This window comes from Falco punctatus (genome assembly GCF_963210335.1).
Source record: "Falco punctatus genome assembly, chromosome: 1".
Taxonomy (NCBI): Eukaryota; Metazoa; Chordata; class Aves; order Falconiformes; family Falconidae; genus Falco; species Falco punctatus.
Window position 1 is genome coordinate 20829317 of NC_137580.1, and position 17960 is coordinate 20847276.

At 40.0% G+C, this 17960-nt stretch overlaps 1 long non-coding RNA gene across 2 annotated transcripts in view; it reads left to right on the plus strand.

Moving 5' to 3' along the window:
* Window positions 1-16631, plus strand: part of LOC308058198 — a 51218-nt gene extending 34587 nt beyond the window's left edge. For both annotated transcript variants that reach the window (XR_013925723.1, XR_013925724.1), the window contains exon 2: window positions 1-16631. This exon is cut by the window's left edge. This is a non-coding gene — a long non-coding RNA (uncharacterized lncRNA).
* Window positions 16632-17960: the final 1329 nt, after the last annotated feature.

Sequence of the window (17960 nt, forward strand, 5' to 3'; positions counted from 1 at the left end):
GATTAGTGTGCTGGTATGATTTAGCCTGCTCACATTTGCTGGAACCTGGCTTTCTGGAAGCTTGTCTTCAAGTCATCAAAAAGGAATTACTTGTGTGCTGTCAAAAATGTAATAGAACTGCTAACACGGGAAGTTCACAGTCCTGACATGAAGACATTTATAGCATCAGTGTAGTGTAATCCTTACAGCTCTGAGACGCAGCTAGATGCTGTCAGAGAGCAGGAACAGCTCATTCCACAACTCTCGCCTTTGGGTGCACACCTCAGCAAAACCTTGCTTTAGGTCAGGGCAAGCCACTGGCACGCTGTGCTTGCCATTTTGCAAGGGAAGGATGCCCAGGCCACAGTGACATGGCAGGATGCTCCAGGCAGTCTGACACGGTCTGAGATGTGATGAGGTATGCATTTACCTCCTGGATCACACATAGCTGTTGAAACCAGGCAGGAACAACACTAGAACGGTCAAAGCTCTTTACTGTTAACCAGCTGAGCCTGACAGCCTTCCCCTCCTTCCACTTACGTTCCTCCCTAGCTGACCACAGCGTTCAAATTGTTCCCTCTCCTACTTGCTTCTTTTTATTTCTTCTTTCTCTCTGTAAATGGGTATCTGTTAGCTAGGCAAGGAAGTTTGTGGGCAGTCATCTTGTTGTGGAATGACTACGCTATTTTTTATTTGCCCTTGGTATCAGCTAGCACTTCACAGAATAAGCAATTTCATATGTGGTATGCCTGAGATTGCCCAGGATGGGCACCTCAGGTGAGAAGCTTTCCGCTGTAAATTAACCCCTATGCTTACTACCCGATACCATGTCTATAAGGACAAATCCTGCTCAAAGACTTTACGCTGCCACATAATATATCAAAGCAGAACAGGAATCACATTTTGCACAGCCTAAATACTATGCAGGGCTTCCAGTGCTTCTACAGTATGTATGACAGCCACTGGGAACAGTGGTTTTGTAACATCCCTAAAAAGGTGACTCGTTGATGCAACTTTCTATTTTAAGCCCATTTTAGCAGTTATTTTCACAGCTTCTACTAAAGTAAATGGCATTGCACAGTAACAGTTTAAGATTAATCATATGCATCAGACATACACCTTCACTAATGCTTCAGGGGAAGTGCCTTGTTTTCATATTGTTTCACCTATCAAGTTGTTTCTTTTAAGCGTTGAATCAGGACATTCATTCTTGGTTTTGACTGCTGCTAATAACAGGGTAATAACCTCCATCTTGGAAAGATTAATCTATGTTCACATGTCAACTATAGGTTTCTATCTGGTAACCTGATTTCCTGTTTCTACATTCCCACACGGCTGAAGACCAAGGCTGCTACACTAACATATGGCTACACCTGCATTGCCATCTGCTCCACAGCAAAGCCTTTCTGAGATGACAGTGGTGGGGCATGAAGAGAAAGAGAAGATTAATGCTATTTTACTGCACATTAATAATAGTATACTTGATTTCATATAACCACCATCCTTATTTATCGTATACAAGAAGTCAAAGAAATACGCCTTCCTTTACAGACAAGAATAAAGAGGTTTCTAAATTCAAAACCTCAGAAGTTATGGTTGCAATCTCTTACTCTTTCTTTGTGTATTTCACTTAGAAGGGCTAGAATTTCTCCATTACAAGGCTGGGCCCCAGCAGAATGCACTTCATATGTACTTCACTGGCATGACACACATGGAGAGTTTTATTTTATTTTACATGTCAAGAAACAAGAAGTCAGGACAAAAAAGCTCTAGGTGCTTTATTTCAATGTGAATTTTATTATATTTTATTTCAGAGTAAGATTATACTCTAATGGAAATGAAATTAATATACTATGCAGTGAGACATGAAAACAAATCCTTTGAATGGACAGGGATTCAAAGGCAAGACTATTATTATTGCACTGGAGGATGAAGACTACTTTAGGTCTAGACTGAAAATAAAATACCAGAATCAGTCATTCAGTTATCCTATTGAGCAGGATAATTTTTTTTTTCTGAAAGAAACATATCCTCTACCAAGTTTTTAAAAAAAAAATTAGTAAATAACTAAAGACATAGTACCAAACCTCAAGCATATCCAGGATCTCTAAGATGTTTCAGAGATGCCAGGAAAAGGTTTGGTATGATTTTACATTAAAGACTTTAAATTACTATGGTGATGAATGCTTGTATAAAATCTTAAGATAAAGTTTTCCCAGAAATTAGTGAAGGTTTCTGAGTTGTTATTAACCTGACTCCTAGGCTTGCTTAAAAGTGGAGGTTTCATGAACCAGGGTCATGAATAATTTCTGGTTCTAAACAAACTAGGCAGGCCATTGCTGCTGTTAAGCCAGACTTCTCATCAGCTACTTGAAATGGTGGATCTTCGTGGGAACTGAGGCTAGAAGGGCTCCAGTTTTTCCCATTGCCCCATGACAGGACAGTTATATTTAGTGCTTTTCTTTAGCAACTGCACACAAGGCATTCTTGACAAGTCTCCTATTTTTTTCTTTAAACTTATGATAAATATTTCACAGCTTCCCTAAGCAATCTATTTCAGTAACTAACTATCATTTACTATCTCAGAGAACTTAATGCTTAATCAGAATTTCACCTTTTTGCAATTTGTGGTCCTTTATTTCTTGTCCCGTTCTATTTACATCCACAGAAAACCCCGAGAACAGATTACTGCTCTTTCTCTTTAAATGCTTGTGCTCAGTTTGTTCAGTCTTTCTCCAAAGGATCCCTGAATATTACTCTTTCTTTTTGAAACTCTCTGTAATGGCTGCACGCTAAAGCTTTAGAGGAAGGAACTAACATTTCTGCTTCTAACTGGGCTTCCAGGAGCGCTTGGAGGGCTTCAACCTTCAGCACCAGTGACCCTGTAACTGCCCAGCTGAGAGGAAGCAGGACATTTCTGTTCCCCAGCACCCCAAAGTCTTCCGAGGTCATCCAAGGCAGAGCACAAAACAGTCACCAAAATCCCACAGCAAGAACTAACCTACGCGGCACAGTAGGAGCACTCAGCATGCCACACTGTGACGTTGCTCTCAGTCCCTGCAAGTTGGGCCCCAATGAACCCCAAATCAAAGTAACTGGTTACATCAGTGCTACCACAGCACAGCTTTCAGCAAACAAGAATGTTCACGCCCTTCAACAGACATTACTGATAGCATCTCCTAATCTTTGAGATGATTTATTGTAGGCACTGAACTTTCACACCCTCCTCCCTTTTGCACAGGGAGATTCTTCAAGTATTCGCTTCAAGAGCTGAATGGTGTTCAGGTAACAGACTTCAGGATTGTATGTGATATGAAACTCCTCAGGCCATGCACAGAGGACTCGTGGCTGTCTTGGCCTCTGAACAGCCATTTCTCTTTTTGTAACGTAGCCATCCAAACTTCATGATTGTGCAACTTTCAACCATCCAGCACCATTGCTATGTGCACCAAGAACATAGATGTGATGCACAAGAGTGAACAAGAAATCACAGGCTTCAAAATCACTGTGGGAACTTCAGTTTGGATTAAGAATATGCATCCTGAAAATTTGCATCATATTAGTTCTATTAGCAACCCAGTTTCCAAGTCAGTATTGACCGTCATTAATTATGTGTCAATAATTCACAGGGAAACACGCTCGGAGTTTCTTAAAGGCAAGGCAGGATGATAGGAAGGCAGACCAGAAAGGGGTTTCAAAACCACAAGCGCTAATTTACCACATTCTCCGCAGCCACAGTGAAGCATGCAGTGTGAAAATAAACTCTGAGTCTGAACCCAGGATCCAAATCTGAAAATCTGCTAGTGCTACAGTTGTATCTTCTATCTCCAGAACAAACTTAGTGACCAAATGGAGGTTACAGCCACCAAGTCAATGACAGCGTTATTTGGTTCTTAAAAAAAAATTCTATTTTCTTTTTGCAATTATTGCCTTCATTTATGCACAAGGCCATACTCTTCTGGCCCTGCTGAGCCTGCAGCTAGACAGCCTGAAACAATAGCACCAAAGGAGATGTGAGCTTCCCACCCACTCGTGAGTTGCTCGCTTCATAGTCTGGATCTGTTAATTTACATGCTAACACTATTAACAAGTAAGCAAAACACAAACGATTTTTTTTTTTTTTTTTTAAGGCAGCTGGGCTTGTTTTGGAGTTTTCACAGTGAAGACACACAAGGCAAAACAAAACCCAGCATACAAAACAAAACCAACCCAGATGTCCCGTACCAGCTTAAAGGAATTAAGAAAGAGGGGAGGGGGGAAAGGAACAGAGAAGAAAAAAAGTATTTTCTAAACTGCTTCTTCTGAGCTTTTATCTAGATTTGATGGATACATTAATTCAATTGATGTGCAGTTTAGCCAGCCGGCAACACATGAATACCTTCCACAAATGGTAGGATTTGCCTTTTTTTTCCCCCTGCAGAGACATTACCACAGATGTGAGGTTTTTCCTTCTGCTCTTTTCCTTCCCCCATCCCCCTCTGTGTAATATTTTAGCAAATAATGAAATGTACCACATGTCTCCAAACAACCAGGCTCAATAATGCTGAAAGGGAGCTGCTGCTGACTCTACACTGCTGTTTCTTCCTTAACTGTGTCAGTCTCTTATTGAAATTTTCTTTGCTTTTTTATTCTTTCCTGGACAAATATTAATATGCTAATGACTTTCAAATGAGTATCCAAGAACATATTGTCTTACTTCTTAAAAAAAACCCAGATTTCTTTACCTGGCATTGGCATGATGTCTGAGGATAGGCATAAAAAGAAGTGAAGCTGGGCATTAGGAAAAAAGGGATGTCGATAGAGAAATTCTTATAATAAGGAAAAAAAAATAATGGCGTGAATGCAAAAATAAAGCAAAAGAAAAGGAAAAGACAGTAGTGGAAGGGAAATCTGACATTTAAACCTAGGCTCCTGGCTGGTGCCCATGGCAACTCCACTGACAAGTTGGTAAAAACTATTCTCTCCTTTGATTGCTTTCAAGGATAATCCTTGCTTCTCTTTCCTGGGAACCATGACAGATTTTCTCTCTTTAGGGACGGTGCAGGAGTTTCTTTTATAATTGCTCTAATAAATAATGGAGTGTTGATGTCCTTTAGGACAACCAGTTGTGAAATCTGATCTGTTTAGGACACATTTGCACACTTGTATATAATTGAGGCATTATGTAGTAAGGAATACAGGTATGTTCAAATGCTTTATATCACGTGTTTATGCTATTTTAAAAATTCTAAATGGAATCCAGCATTTAAAAAAATATTAATTTAAGGGAAACCGACTTGAATTGCTCCACTGAGCTCAGCATGTGGTATTCATGGTTTCTAAATTTAAATAAGGTTTCCATCTGCTCTGTTGTACAAGAATCTCATGGAAAACTATTAGAGAGCAAGGAGGGGGTGTGAAGGGAGAACAAGCATACATATTTATGCAAAGTTATGCTTTATACATGGGACACTTCTGATGCAAACATAGGTCTTGCAGTGTGCTGGTTCTTTATTTGAGACACACCTCTAGTTTGATCCAGCAGTTGGGTCTGGACCTGGAAACAGCACAATGCCATGATGCTTCCCAACGGCCTGCCCAGCGCATCCTACTGCTCCTCAGGGGCTTCCAGGTGCACTGCCAGCTGCGCAGGGACAGCAGAAAGGCTCTCTGCCTCTCCTAAGTGAGAAAAGATTCTCTCTTCAGCAAAAATCATGTGACTAAGAAGCCAGAGGAACAGCACTAACAGAACATGCATATCTACCAGGGATATCCCTGAATCACAAACCAAGGAAGACCAGGTTTTCAGTTCTTCCAAAGGAACACAGGACTCAGTTCCAGTGTTTAGTTCAAAATTGTCTCAGCTACTGAATCTCCATGAATAAAGTGGCACTGGCAACACTCGCTAAATATTCCAATTATATTGCATTCCTTGAGGGGAGGTGAAGGTAACAATTAAATGAAATTATCAAGACAATGCATAAAATTCCTTCAAATAGTATTTTCATTGCAGTTTGTGAGGGAAAGCCTAGTTCTCTAAGCCCTTTCCCAAACATGATAGACTGTACCCTTAGGTATAAGGGAAACCAGGCTTTTTTGGAACAAGAATGGAAGCAGCTGCAGGAACGAAGGCTCTCTCACAGGGGCCTGCTGCTCTTATTTCCTCACTGAAATACAAGCAACAAATTTAGCATTCCCAGTTACTTTCACCATATAAGGTAGAAAGCGAAGGAATGCCAAAAGCCGTACAGACTTGTACTAATACGTCAAAGTCAGCATGATAAAATGAACTCAGAAATCCCAAGCAGCACAGACAAGATGTATAGCTCTAGGCCAGAAGAGGAAAAATATAGTGGAAATAAGTAGTAAACTGTGTATGTTTAAAGTGAGTCGTAATGTTCTATATTCGCTTTAGACTATAAGTTTTTAATATATTTAACAGCCATCTGGAAAATGGGCATGACAAAAACGTCGTGATATTATGTAACGTAGAAAACAAACATGTCTGCAAAGGACACAGAGGAGCCCAAGAAAGCCAGGCAAAAGAGAAGCTCAACAGCAGATGGAATTGGTTGTTAGTAAAAGCAAAATAATATACAACGGATCATTGTAACTTAAAACTATTTGCACTTTCTGTGCATTCAAACAAGTTAACCACCCAAGAAAGGTAAGAGAAAGCTATTAGGGACAGTTACATGAAAACCTCCTCTCTCTTTGCCACAGTTGTTCTAAAAGCAAATTTTTCACAGTGGGGTTGGTAGGAGCATGTAGGCATCTTAGGACTCTCAAGTCTTTCCTTTCAAAACCCTCCGAGAATGGTTAAGAAATAGGCTATTGGGAAATTATTGGGAAAATAGTTCTGCAGCTTTTAAATGTAAATCAGCAGTGCATTTTTTGGCAAAAATACTTTGTTCATTTCCTGTCATTGGTAAAAGATACATACATAAAGTTTTGCGGGGACAGGAGAGGAGACTAAAAAGATCAATTTTAATGATTAGAGGAATGCAGCCATTTCCATATGAAGGACGATTAACAAGTTATGGGGCTGGTCTTTATGTTCTGTTTGTGCAACTCTCACTAATGTAAGACAAATGACAATAATAATGAGCAGCGGGAAGAGGAGATCAGAACTGTTCTGATTAAAGAGGATACATCTTAGGGAAACTGTGACACCAGGCTACAAAGTACTGTGCAGATAAGCCATGCATTTTTATAGGCCTTCTTCTAATGTAAGATCAAGGAGGATGTTTAAAAGCAAAAAATGTAGAACTGATAAAATGCCCTGCATAATGAACCCATCACCACCATCACCGAAGGCAAGGGCTCAATGGGGTTTGAAAAGATGTATGGTTTTACCACTACGAAATCCATATCTCTTTCTAAAATCAATAAAAACTTTCCTAAACACAATTATAAAATACTACAGATAGGATGAAGAAGGAGTACCTCGTTATTCAAGCGCTGATTCAAGAAGGTAGTCAAGGATTCGCCTCCTTTTTACTTGCAGATATTCCCATGCAGATCATGATGATAACTCACACACTCAAAATTAGACAAAAACTTGAGCAGCCTGTATGAATTGATGACTAACCGATAAGAGGGCAAGAGGCACTTCCAGTGTGGATAGTCCACTGCTCACACTGTCACCATGCTGTAACTGTAATTGATAGCAGGATTTTCTTCCCTCAGAAACCACAGTGCTCCAGCAACAGGATATCTGACAACCCAGAGCCCAGATTAAATTTTCCTGAATGGGTTTAAAAAAGAATTTGGTGAATGGTAACAGGTTTGAGAAAATGTGCTTGCTTCTAAAGCAGAAAGAGGTTAGACACGGATGGAATAAATAGCCTGGAAAAAGCAGATGGTGTGGTTGTGATGGACCATCAGCAATGTCTTACTGCAGCTGGGATGCAAACTAAGTGTGTCTCAGCACTCCTACCTTTTAATAGAGGCACATCTAACAACTATGAAAAAAATATAGGCTTGTTTGTCCTCACAGGCTTTTTTCCTGCAGTGTAGCCACAACAAATGACCACACAGTCATAAATTAGTTGAGAAAGCTGAGTAATATTTAAAGTAGTGATTATTAGTGACAGCTGTTAAAAAAGATAAAAAAATGCAAAGAAGAATGCAAACATTCTACTCTTCAAAACCAACTGATAAAACAATTAATGGGCCCCTTTTTCAAGCAATTTTCTGCAATGAGGGCTTAGAACTTTTGTTTCTAAAGGAAGCTGAGACTCCTCATTCAGCTGCTTGAGTACAGAAACTGACACTCGAAGAAAAATGTTAAATACCACAGCAATCACAAATAAAAAATAATTAAAAAAAAGAGTTCTAAACACAAGGATTGGCATCACTGTACTAGAGTGCTAAAATACGCTTGTATTACAGCCTGTTCTAGTGGTGAGAGCATTTGTCTGAAAACGATGAGACAAGATCTATCTGTGGCTTTCAGTAGTGTCTTTTGGGGCAATTATACAAACCACCTGTAAAGCCGCTTCCAACTTTCACTTTGAGAAACAGCACTGAGTTTACGGGTCTGTACAATGCTTAGTAAATTGGTCCCCGATTTAAATTTGGGCTATATGTGTAACTTCACTAGAAATAACAGCAAGCAAGGTACTCCTATGCCCTACTTTTATCTCCTTGTGAGAATAACAAGTCACAGGAGACACGTTAGCCGAGGTCCCAGCTACAGCAGAGTGAGCATCCAGAATCCTCAGCAACAGTGGCTCCGTACCAGTGTGTACAGGCAACACATGTCAGTCCTAATGCACTCTCTTTCCCTACCTCTCCTGCTCCTTGGAACAGAATGCAAACATACCTACATACATAAATACATACAGCATGGCTTAAAGCTTCAGGTTCATCAACTCAGTCTAGGGAATATTATTTCTAGCATTCTACTTGAAGGAAAGACATACTTCAGCAGCATCAGGGTCTGCCCTTCTCCTAGCGTCTCTATCTTGTATTTCTTTAACATTTGGGAACCAGGAAAAAGTCATTTAAACAGCAATATTGTCTAAAATGTAGTTCCCAAAATACATTTTCAATGACAGATTTAAAGGTCTTCTAGTATCGGCCAAGTTGTGTGGGAGGGCACAGCAGGACACTAATAATGCTCATGGGAAAGGGTGGGAGATGAATTTTATATGCAAATGTGGAACACAACATGATGGGAAGGAGGAAAGAAATTAAGCAGAAGTATTATTTTTTTTTATCCCCAAAGCTTTTTATTACGGATATTATTTATGCTGTTTGTTCTATAAGGAAATCTATGGAAAAGAAAATTAAGAGTTTCCAGCCTTTTAAAAGATAAACAGCTTGCTAAGTGGAGGGGAGGAAGTGCTAATAGCTTGCATGTGTATAACTTTAGCACACAATTCTTTAGCGTATCACAGTAATTTCCATGACATGCTAACATTGTTCCTTTAGGTACTGCTTCATGAAGTCAGTATTTCTCTTATAGTCCACAAAGAACACTAAAAAAACCCACCTGCCCGCCCTTGAGAGATGCTAAGCAATGATCTGAGTACCAAAATACATCAGTAATTCAGATCTGTCTTTAGAGGTAACTGAGAGTTACCTATGAGAGCCCTATTCTTCTGGCACTGCACCTGGACCGTAAAATAATACACTGTTTGTTTCTGTTGGACTAAGCTTTAAGCAGAATAACAAATATGCTTTAGGATATACCTATACAGACTCATAGACGGCAAACTGGTTGATACTTTTAACACGCAGATAACCTGCTTTTCTAAACCAGTTCCTTGAGAATAATTTCTTGGTAACTCACACAAAATCAGAGTTAGTGGCAGAGGTGCTGAAAGGGGGATCAAATACCCAGAGACAGAAGCAGCAGACTGTGCAGTAAGAGGGGGATCAGAGTTTTCAGGAGAAATGGGGAAAAGGGGACTCTTACCACACTTGTTCTACTGTAAATGAGTATAATTTACACTCCCTTTTGATCCTCTATTCAAACGTTTGTAATTCACAGATAATCTAAGAGTTATGATCATAAAATTAGTAGAATTCAGAATGGCAAGAAACCAAAACAATTGGGCATTACACTGCAAGCTTCTTCCTTTCTTCATTTAGGCTAAACGTAACATTTACAAAACAAGAGCAGCACTTCATGCTTGCAGAATTTCCATAAACAGAAAAGTTCAAAGTACCAGGAGATGAGAGGAAGTACTTGAAAACTCATGCTACAAAAAATCTTGCTCTTTGCAGTAAACAGACACCTAAACCTCCAGCCATAAAGAGTGCATGAATGGGGCTACTCCTGCTTTTTTGAAGAGTCCCAAATGGTGAAACTCACTGGCCACGTGGGAGGTCCCAGGAATGAAATTACCATCACTGAGCCTGAGTCCCTACAGGTACTACAGCTGATTAATTTCCTACAACTGCAGACTCACTGACCCCTGAAAGCATAAAACCACCAAGAAGGAGTGTGCTCCAGCCTTGCAGCTTCATTCACAGTGTGTGGTACTTGTGGGAGCCAGGTGATGTTATATCACTTCCAGACAGAACGGCTCGGGAAGTGACTGCAGGACTCCACGCTGTCTTCCCCCTTCCTCCCTGCAGGCGTCCTTTGGCCTTTGAAACAGCAAATGGGGCTTTAGCTCTCAAAAGTTTGTTATGCTGTCAGAAATCTTTGTCAGAACTCTACCAAAACTCCCCTAGCAATTCCTTCCTCACTGCCTCTGGCCCAAGGCAGCCGGCCAGGCTGCATTTCTCCCTCATTTGACTCTTTCTGCAGAGCTCTCAGCCACTCCACTTCCATCACCCTGGCACAGTTCCCTAGCTCCAGCTCCTGTTTTGGGTTACACATCAGCTCCCCTCCAAATGCTCTACCAGCACACAATCATGTCTGTGTGACAGAGAAGGAAGGGGTTTCTTTGCTGGGGTATTTAAAATCTACTTCAAATTTCAAAAATGTTTGTCAGTTACTGAAGTAAAACTAACATTTTTCATCTCCATGCAGTCAAGAAGCAGTGAAGGTGTAAAGGCATGTATCTTTAGCAAACCTTGGAATCTCCTACAGAAAGCAGGACTATATTTCACTGAGCCTACCACTCCCTACCATATCAATTTTGTGCTAGATGCAGCCTTTCAAAAACACTGTCACACTGGCAGCAAGGTGTGCTTAGTTCGGCTGATCAGACTCTTGTCCTGTGGACAGAACTGCAAGAAGTCTGTATGTGCAGGTTAGTTATAGACTGGAAGCAAGTAGCTGGACTCTGTTTATGCTACGGAAGTACAACAGGATGAAAATACAGCTCCCTGCACTCTCACTGCCCTCCAGCTGAGTTCCCTTCGGTATACAGAATAAGCCATGAGTCATGAACTGGTATGCTGCTCTTGCATAACATGATCAGATACTGTTATTTTGTACATGCCTAATATTTTGGGGGACTATTTTATTTGCTGATATAGAAACAACTGAGAAAACAAGCTTTTTTTCTCCCCCCCAGCCCCCCCTTAAAATACCACTCAAGACTGACACTGGAACATCTGCGTATAGGTCAGTGTTACTGCATTTGCCCTTGTTCATAATCAGCCTCTGCCACAGCCAAAATGCATGGAATGTAGACAGATTGAGCTAAAGGCATTACTCAACAAAGTGAGATCAGAAATGATCAAAAAATACTACATGTTCCCTGGAAAATCTTATAAATAGGCAGAAATTAACTCCACTGTTCAGCAAAACTCTTTATGCCCGAATGTTTTGAGGACACTTGGAAAAGACAAAGCCTCCAGCGGCACGGAGCTGCCTGGTGCTGGTCAGCACTTGATTCAGTGACAGTTTACAGAGCAAACCTACTAAAATTGCCAACATCATTTCGTGAAACACCCTGTACATCTCCAGTTACAGTCCTAGTCCAAAATAGTACTGTTCAAGTAGAGTAGCAGGCAGGGCACCAAGCAGATTAACAAACTGAAGGCTGTAGAAAGAAACACATCAACAAGCTTTTGCTTTACAGCTTGAGCAGGAACATCATTCACAGGGCCTGAGGAAGCAGCATATCAATAAACAAACAAAGACCCAAATTAATAAGGGAATGTGGTAACATGCTTTACATCTGACATTTCCATTCTGTATCTAAGTAAATGTTAACTCAAAATACCTTGGTCTTGGCAACACATTATCCTAACAGTGGATGATTTGACATGTTCTTTCCTTTAACAGCCGAACAGGCAGTAAGTACAGTCTATCGAGCTTCTATCAGCTTGAATTTCTCTGCATCTTAGGAGGATACTGAAACTGCTATGCACCATGCATACGGATTTTCTAATAAAATACTCATCACTGCTTCTCCTGAACAGGTTCAATTAATTTGGTAGATTGGCACTTCAGCTCCTTGATGAAATTTAGTAGCACTTAACACTTCTAGAAATCTTAAGAACAAATGAGGGAGCAACCAAATGGCCTTTCTGCCTTTGTCAGCCCATGAAAATGATAACATCCTTCCTAAAACTCTCCAAAGTCTAAGGTTATAGATATAATATTTAATCTTCATCTGTGTTTTGCACATCTGTATTGCTGGTTTATACAGCAGTTCTGTAAATACTCCCTGTAGACCTCAAAAGACTTTTGTTTCAAATCTGATTTATGAGCCAACAGTCATGCTCAGCACTTATGGTATTCATATCCCTACAAATGAAAAGCTGAGCATGAGTGATGGATATAATCTGTTAACAGGACTTAAAGACTATTTGTTTTCCATTTTCATTTCCCTGCACAGTCATAAATTGGTGCAAAATTGATTCAATGACCCAGATATTACTACTTTTACAACTTGGTCATTTTTATCTCTTGATCAAAATGGCTGCAGTATAGAAAGAATCTTTATGTCTTTTTCTATCAAGTTGCTATGCTAGTCGTTTGCAACATAAATGCTAAAACGGCCATGCCAAAGGAAAGGCGTTATTATTTTTACTGTAAACAGAACAGAATTAGGCATAGCTGCAGACTAAATTCTTTTTTCCTTAGCCTTTTATAAAATTAGCTCGCTTTGTCATCTGGTGCCCAATTATCCCTCAGACAGATAAACTGCATCTTCCACAAAGAAGGTAAAAGCTGACTGAACATCTTCACTTGAACAGCGTTTCTCTTTTGGTCCCTCTCGGTAAAATGAAGGTATAAACAGCCACACATATTCCTCTGTCCAACACAGGAAGCTTCCCATCTGTCTGCAAACAAGGGCTCATTTTTATTACTTTGGATACCGCCTAGGGAACAGAAAATATGACTGCCAATTTCTGTCCTGGAAAGTATTATGTTTGATTTTAATTATATTTCTAGAGCATTTTAGGACTACAGCATTTCTAATTATTAGTGCAAACTGAAGGTATCAGGAAAGAATGCCCCCTTGACATCCTAAACACAGCAAAACAGCCAAGCTAATCACGTTGTTCCCACCTCCACACACACATCTCATGGTATTGATTACTACCAAAGGCAAGATAACAGATTTTATAAACCTCTCGTAGGCACTGGAGCAGCAAGCAGCGAGACTGGGAAAAGGCGCCTGGGGAGATGCTTTATTATAGGTGTCACCAGAGCATTCTGCCACAGGAGAGAAATGCATTATGACTGGAGACACCACTGAGGTCCTGCGGACACCTGGACTACCTCAATCCCACCTATGCACTATAAAAGGAGAGAAAATGCCTGAAATATTGGGCAGTGAATGCATTGTGGAGAGAACGTGTTCCTCTCGTAGGCTAAAGCATGATGCACGATGGGTGAGAATGGGGAGAAGTTATTTCTTTAGTTACCTATTTATCCATTGTTCACCTCCCCGCTGCTCCACTCTCCTGGCTTAGTTCCTGCAGAAGATCCCAGTTTTGGTACCCACATACTGAAAACAGTAACAAAACTTAACAACAAACAAACTGGAACAGAGTGTCGAAATAATACAGCAAAGATTAATTCTTTCTAAGAATAACTGTGAAGTACGAGAAAGGCTTTTAACTCCTTTTTTAACTACAGAGAAAAGAAAAGCTTTCACTGGAAACAATTAAAATTCACTAAACCTTAGGAAACTGGATTCCATTAATATGTGAAATTCTCTTTGGTGCTATACAAGCAATCAGGATATAGAGAACAAGAAGGAAAGCTTTATGTCATGAATCAGGATAGACAATTTCATTACAAAAGCACATCTATTCCAGACACCCACTTCTGAAAACCAAGTTAGGGAAAAAAAATATCTCAAAACAGTTCTCTGTTGATGTTTAATATTAAGGATAGCCACAAATGGCATCAAGGAAATAACTCCCAACACTATTGGGACACGAAAGCATGTGGAGGAATTAGGTGAGAAAAGAATCAGGTATGTGAATTGCCAAAACTTGTCTTGGAAGAGGTAATCAACCCCTCTTTGTCCCGACATTTATTCAAAATGCCTGTAGAAGATGGATTAAAACTTTGTTTTAGAGACTGACGAAGCAAATCCATTAAAAAAAAGATAAAAGCCAGATAAAACTATTAAACAAAGCTAATTTTTCTCTCCACATTAGCCTGAACAAAAATACAAGATGCTGAAGTAGGATGGTATGAAAACTCCATCCCTGCAAGCAGGGGGTGGGATAAAGCACATCCAGCTGAAGGCATGCAAGGACCTAACGTATTGTGAGGCACAGGGTTTACGGTGTGCACACGTTTGTACAGCATTTGACCGGTAGCTAGCTGGATGATGCTTTCCAAAAATGGAGCAGAGGAGCCTATGGTTGCTCTTGTTTTCTGAAGGGGTGCTGACTGCACCAGCTGATCTGCTGAGGGGGCTGTGAAAGCTCCCCACTGAACTCTCCTGCTGCTCCCACCATTTCATCCCACTGTGCAGAGGACAGGAGAGAAACTGAAGGAGTTAATTACATACCAAATGGAACTCTTGACTTCTCTTGACTTCTCTATGTGATAGTGTAAAGGAAAAATGTGTCTCCTCTTAAATTCTGGACAGCTTACATTGCTTTTCTGAGTAACTGATGCTAAAACTAAGCTGTACCCAGAAATAAATGGTTTGGTTTAGGTGATACTGCTGACTAGATTTGGAAGATGTATGTTTTGGAAGCCCAGAAAAATACACTTTTGCAGCTAGAAGTTTTACAAATGCTATACGCAGGCAGTATGCAAGCCTTCCTTTAAAGTCTAGTGTGTGGACAGGATCATGTTTCTCAGTTGACTGGAACCCCACAGAAACAGTACAAATTATTCTTCTTGTTTGTTGAAATGTAACACTATTTGATAGTGACAGTGCCCGGATAGTCTGTGTGTCTGTTTGGGGACACAGGAGAGGCCAGAGACTAGCCACCAGAGACAGGTTAAAAAAACAGTTATTTTTGCATTCACTGCTATCCAAAGCTATTATTACAGCTTATCTCATCTTTAAAAACAAACTTAAATGAATTAACACACCGACGCAATGTAACCTCTTCAGCCTAGTATCTAGTTAAAACAACAAAAAGTCATGGGGACAGCCTGCCAGGTCCCTACCGTGCTTGCAGAGAGAGGGCTCACTAGCCTTTTGGTTTGACAATTACTTTCTCAATGCTGTTATATTCTACTATGTTTAAATGTCGGTCTTCCAAGCCTTTGTCGGTGCTGTGGCCACAACCTGTCTTCACTTCAGGGTACATGAGCATTGTCCTTTTCCTGTCTGTCCCCTGTGCCAAGGCTTACTCTGGAAGATAATTAGGCAAGAGAGCTAGAAAAGAACTGCCCAGGTCCCTGGTCTGGGCAGACAGACCCTGAGGACACTCCAGATCCTAACTGTAGACACTGTCATACTTCTTCTCACACGAGTTACCTCCTCTGGAAGCCTGCTCATTGCTGGCTTGATTCTACCATATTTAATCCACATTTGCTTTTCTAAAACCAGTGAGCAAGTGCATGTGTGGTATTTCTGTTGGCACATGGATGCTGCCAAGCACAGTCTAGAGCCATGCAGGAATGAAAGAGCCAGTTTTTCTACAGGAGATTAGTTACATTGTTCTGTAATCAAACATAGGATCACTGGAGTTCACAAAGGACTTCTTCCCTAAATAAAGTTTTTTGCTAATTCAAATCAGCTGTTCATTCACCCAACTAATGAGACATAGCAAAGCCAGTGTATTACTATCCTGCTGCTTGAGCACTGTAAATTGTCTAGAGTAGATAGGGCAATAATAAATAATAGCTTAAATTTGTCTCACTTGATTATTTTCTCTGAAATATTGTTCAAGAGCAAGATGCTGAAGTCTTTCTCAGTGGTTCTTTTAGACCAAGTTATCTTAGAGTGCTATAGCTCTGCAACATGTAAAGGAGAATTCTGTTACTTGAGATGCCCAGTATCTGTCTGAGCTTGATGCTCAAGAAAGAACTTGCCTATACATTAGTGCTACCTGGAGATTGTTTTAATAGCAAGAGAGAATACAAATGAAACCTCACCTCTCTGGGTTTTCTTGTTTTCTGTTTACAAACCAGATTTAGAATTCTTATGGAAACATTTTGTAAGTTTACTTACAAATCTAATGGCAACTAAGTGTTTTTGCACTGCCCCTTTCATGTTCTAATCCACTGAGATTCAAACAGCTGAAAATCTATACCCACTAATGCTCCATCAGTACTTTCAATATCATAAATACATGTATGAACTATGAAGACATGGATTCACTTAAAATAACCCAACACAGGCGACACATTAAATTCACCATGAGCTCTTCATTACAGAGTGCATTAAAGGGTAAAACTGGCTCAGTCCTCTTCCTGAATTTTCAGCTATACTTTTTCTAGCTATTTTCTTAAATGTACATTTGTGATAGATTTTCTCTCTTACTTACTTAATTTTTAGTCTCTTTCCACTCCCTGGTCAAGACCTGGTACCCCGGATATCAGCCTGCTTGAAAACCTGTGGCTACAGCCCCTCTGAGGTTTGCCAACAAGTTTCCACTATGTGAATATATCTGTTATGTGTCCCTTCAGTCCTGTTCCCGTTTTGCCCAGACACTGGTTATCACATTCCCCTCTTAACAAAAGGCTTCAGAAGCAGTTTATTCATGAGTCATAAATCTGAATTCACTTGATATTTATTAGCACAGCCACACAAATTCAGACATGGCCCAAACCGGAATTTGAGATACTAAAGCCACAGTCCTTGCAATGCATGACAGAGTTTAAAGAAGATGGGTTATGAATCATGCAGCTTGATCTGCTCCCTCCACGCTGCCTTCAGTTTGGCTTCCAGGCTGGGTTTTTCACTTCTGGTTCCTATTGCAAAGAAGTGTTCATGACTGAATCCCATGAGCCCAGTGACATTTTGCAGGCCTGATGCGAATGTCTAATGGGATTGAATTTTAATTCCCCTGAAGATCTTTTAAAACAAATAAACTTCACAATAGCTTGCATGCACTCAGCTTTGTTCACATCATATACATGTTCACCACTGCTCTCCACTGCAGTGGAGATCTGCTCTGGAAGGGAAAGAACCTGTGTGGGTGCACTTACGTTCCAAGTACTGGCATAGGACTGCAAAATATCTTATACCACTATACAAATATGTACATTTTATTAATTCTACTTGGTTAATAATTAATCGGCCTACAACCCAGACAGAAACACTGGGTTACTTCGCTACTGGGAGAACTAAGTGCTTGAAAAATTAAAATTAAAATCATAAAAACTCTATGCTAGTTCACTGTTCAGATACATGTAGTTACAAATACAAAAAAAATGAAGACAAATACGAAGCTCTTACTGCTTTTAACTCATATACCTGACAGATGGGTACTGTACTTTTACATCAGCAAAGATAATTTAATTTTTTAGGCAGAAAACTAGAAATACAAGTTAGGTTGTAACTGTAATTGAGCTGAGTTATAATTAAGATTGAAAACTTCGTTGCTGCACTTCTCATGTTTTGTTGTTTTAATGATACAACCATAAAAGCATTTTTACTTTGAAAGTAGTTACATAAATATGCCATCTACTCAGAAGACCTGTTTTACTTGAGTAT